The 4,507-nt window shown below is 36.7% G+C and overlaps 1 protein-coding gene across 4 annotated transcripts in view; it reads right to left on the bottom strand.

The window, feature by feature from the left end:
* LOC117177859 (RNA-binding protein Musashi homolog Rbp6) overlaps positions 1-4,507 on the bottom strand; it is a 673,300-nt gene that overhangs the window by 504,149 nt on the left and 164,644 nt on the right. The gene's annotated exons all lie outside the window — the stretch shown is intronic.

Here is a 4,507-nt window from a genome sequence, read left to right as displayed (position 1 = left end):
AGCAGACCTACTCCCTGTTTACCATGTGATTCACAGTCTACTCCTGGCCATATTTCAAATCCGCCTTTCAACACGCCGTTTTTTATGTCTTTGGTTTCGCATTCCTTTTTCTTTGTTTCAGGCACACATAAAATGTCTAGTTTCTTCACGTCCATTGTTTCACGCAATTCTTTTATCTTTAGATAATTTACTCCCCTAGCATTCCAAACACCCAGTCTCCATTCGTCGCCTGAAACATGACCTTTAGATTTTCCGTGTGCATGCCTTTTGTCATTAAAAGTTCCAGTCCTTTCCGAGGCTATTTTGTAGTTTGTATTATTCGTTGTTTAGATTATACGCCCAACTAACACCTTTATGCAATAAGTTTATTTCTGAGTCGAAATCATGTCAAAGTTAAGTATCAAATCGTCATATGGTGGAGATTTTACTTATAACGTCAGTCCCACCAAAAACTTCAGTTAATAAGGGAGGGTTGGGAGAGGGGGAGGTAGAACTGGAGCCGGATTTGATTATTTATCCTTCATTACAAAAAAACCAAAAGTCCTCAAGAAAAAGTAAAGATAGTTCTGGATTCTTCTCGGCAATATTTCCAGGGTTTTAAGATTTATTGTAGAAAATTAATTATTTAAACAATTATATTGTTTATAATTTAAAAAAATTTACTTAACAATTGTGATGAGCAATTCAGAGTTGTTGAGTGAAAAATATCATACCTTGAAGTAACATGAATGAAAAAAAATTTTAAACAATGCAAAAAAGTTAGTTTAAACATTGTTTTTGCCCTCTCTACGCACACAGCCTTAAGATATCCCATGGCGCATATGGATTTTATTATTTATCCTTCATTATAAAAAAATCAAAAGTCCTAATTTTTTGGAATTTATTTATTAATATTTATTTGTCGAACAGTATATAAGGAAATTTGTTTATGAGCATCATACTGATATCTTACCGGTGAAAACATTTATCATTGGATTACCGGTGTTTGAAGATCAATTTAACAAATCAAGACCTAATTTTGTTTCCTTCAAAAATATATATTGTACATAGGCTCCACAAGAGGGCCCTATTGAGTACCAGTATCTAGGTTGCAGTTAAATTTTTCCATTTTAAAGCAAAATTTGGGTTTCAGAGGGTTAAGATGAAGGGGCTTTGTGGTTACCTGTAACTGTGTTAGTCATAGTTTTCGATTTGAAGCATAGAGATCTTCATTTGTTCACTTTTGTGCAAAGCTGTATTGAAGTTTGTTTGTAATACAGTGGCAGCAGGGAAGTGAAACAAAAAGAAACTGTTGATGTGAATTGTTCCAACTTAATAGAATCAACAGCTTTCCAGCCATTCTGGAATAGGAGCTTTTTATGCGGATTTTCGTTTTTTCCATCAAACGGTGAGTACTCTTAAATCATTATACATGTTTTCTCGCATACAATATGGACTTTTACTCATAAATATCACGAAAAACTTTTTGCTTCTCAAGTAGCCTGAAAATTTTCTATTGTAAAACTGAGGGTTAATTACTGAATACCGTATAAGTTAGGGTTAGCTGAAAATAAAATATTGTTAAGAGATGAAACGTTTTGAACTTTGTCCAAATGAAGAATGAAGCATGAAATAAAAGAATTTATAATTTTGCAATTAGCAATTTCTAAATATTATATTTTTAATGTTCGTTTTTTGGCAATACAAGCAAATGTTACTTGTAATGAAAAGATTAACATTAGATTAAGTTATTTCAAATTTTACGTTATGTGATGACACTGACTAGCTATCCTTATGGTATTTTCAGCGGCATACTTCAAAATGCAACAGTTGATTTTTTAGAATATTTTTCTGTAAACAATTAAAGTTCTGAATTTGTTAGAAATCTTTATTGTTAAAAATTTCACTGTTCGAAATTGTAAAAAATTCTTTTTCGTGTGCAACTGTTCATTTTTGTAGTAAAATTGTTTATGTCAGATAAATTCTGGGAAATAAATGTTCTACAATGTAGTTAACTTAACGAATAAAAAGAATACATTATTTAATCAAATATGAAATAGCTGAATTTTCATTTTGAAAAGATTACATTTCAAAAATAAAATGAAAACCATTTTTCAACAAAATACATGATTTCTTACCCAAATTCAATTAATAAGACGAACTTTTAACTAAAATGATAAATCTTCGACGAAAAAAATGAATTTTTAGCGAAGTATTTTCAGGATGATATCGATATTAATATTATTAATGATTATACATAAATATTTTAATATATAGTTAGAATTAGAGGGTGATTTTCAAGTTCAATATATTCAATGTAAGCAGCTATACGTGCAATACTTCCAACTATTGCCTATTAAAGTAGAATGATATTAATTATTTTAAGAAATTTGATATTTAAAGAAATATTCAATTAACTTAATGTAAGTAAAAATTTTTCCAGAATTCAATGGTATTTGCTTTTATTTAGTGAAGGAGAATTTGAATTCGTTTTTTTACATAGATAATTTTTCATTTAAATTATATTTCTTATTAAAATTTGAATAATTATTGGTATCATTTTTTGTGCGGAATTTTTTATCGGTATCTATACGATAATTGAATAATATTACTTGGACAAAATTTATACATAAGATTTTAAATTAGATATTATATGTAAGGTCCCTGTACCAAGGGTTTCTGCTGCATATGGTTACAAAAATAAATAGGCAGTCGCGGACAATTGTCCAGGGGTGGTCCCGAAGAAATTAATCCCCAAGCGGAGGTGTGAAAACCGTGCCGAAAGCTGAATGGCATCAGGGTGAGGTGTCTAGAACGGTGACTCTGGGATACGGGGCGACCTCTCAGAGTACGCAGCCGTATCCTTGCATGCGGGGCTCTACAAGGATGGACGAACCCCTTTCCCTAGCTTCTCGTGGGAACAACAATGACAACGCCAAACATAGTTGTAGTAAGTGCGGTTCAAAGCAACAGAACGCGCAGGGCTCCCGACAATGGGTCGGCCAACAATGCCGACCAATCTAGAGCTGGGGGAGCCAATGAAAATGGATTCAATGCGATGGATCGGCGGGATCCCGTGACCTTTGGATGGACGGAGCTACTGAATCACGACTGGCTAAACTGCTACGATGCGAGTGTGGCCCGTGAACGGGGTTACATGGCACGGCTGCATGCTGTGTGGTGCGAGAAACACCCTGAGCTATCGCACTTTTTGCAGCAACGTCAGCGAAACCATGCTGAACTACTCCGTAAAAGGGGCTATGTAAGCTAGACGCCTACTCTACCACAGCTAGAACAAGCCGGCAACAAAGAAAGAGAGGCGACACTAAGACCAACCGCGGGCAGGCATCCAATAGATGAAGAGCGATGCTTTACGACCCGGAGAAACATCAACACCAAGGTTTCTCTCAAGCCTAAAGATCTGGCTGAAATGGATGACGAGCTTCGTGGACATTTTTCCGGGGAATCCGACCTCTAGGCTATCAATTATTGTGTATATAATGCAGCGAGAGCTTTGGCCGATGCGAACCGTAAAACAAAACCAACGGCTGATCATAAGACCAAAAAACGAATGCATCAACTTGCCATAAAGATAGGCTGGGCAAGACTGTACGCGTCCCGCATTCAATGTGTGATTGACTACATGACATCTGGCAGAAATTTTTCCGCCAAGGTTCGAAAGTTTGCGCGCACACTCCGGTCCCGTTATCACACACTTAACAATTCAAAGCTGCTGATCATCAGGCAGCATATTGTTGAGAAAATACGGACACTATCTGACGCTAAGAGAAGTCTAGAACAGAGGGAGAGATGGTTCAGAGAAAATAAACAGATTGACTACATCACATCTGGCAGACATTTTACCGACAAGGTTCGAAAGTTCGCGCGCCAACTTCGGACCCGTTATCACACACTTAACAAGTCAAAGCTGCTGACCATCAGGCAGCATATTGTTGAGAGAATACGGATACTATCTGACGCTAAGAGAAATCTAGAGCGGAGGGAGAGGTGGGTCAGAGAAACTCAACAGTTTCTCTCTGACCCATCTCGACTCTTCCAAGACCCTCCAGTTACTGTCGAACACCCACCCAAACCAGAGGAGGTCGAAGTATTTTGGAGAGAAGTCTACGAAGTTCAGCATAGACTGGACGAAGACTCAGAAAATATAAAATATAAAAAGCTTCAAGGAGTTATGTCTTGCCCTCATAACATCTGATAGAGAATGCCCACCCATCACTAACGAGGAGGTGAAAAAAGTATTAAGAGGGATGAAGAACTATTCCGCACCGGAACCAGATTGTATCAAAACCTTCTGGTGGAAGAAGTTTTCTTCAACCCATCAGCATTTGGCTCGTATTTTCACCTCATATTTGAAGTCGGAAGAACCGATTCCAGAGTGGTTGGTGGTAGGGCGCACAATACACCTGCCGAAAATAGGCAACTTAGCTGACCCAAAGAACTACAGGCCAATAACTTGTCTGAACACGCTTTATAAGATATTTACAGCTATCCTAAATGATAGGATTGT

Source organism: Belonocnema kinseyi, chromosome 8, assembly GCF_010883055.1.
Source record: "Belonocnema kinseyi isolate 2016_QV_RU_SX_M_011 chromosome 8, B_treatae_v1, whole genome shotgun sequence".
Lineage (NCBI taxonomy): Eukaryota > Metazoa > Arthropoda > Insecta > Hymenoptera > Cynipidae > Belonocnema > Belonocnema kinseyi.
The sequence above is the reverse complement of the archived record's forward strand: the minus strand, read 5'-3'. Positions and strand labels throughout refer to the sequence as shown.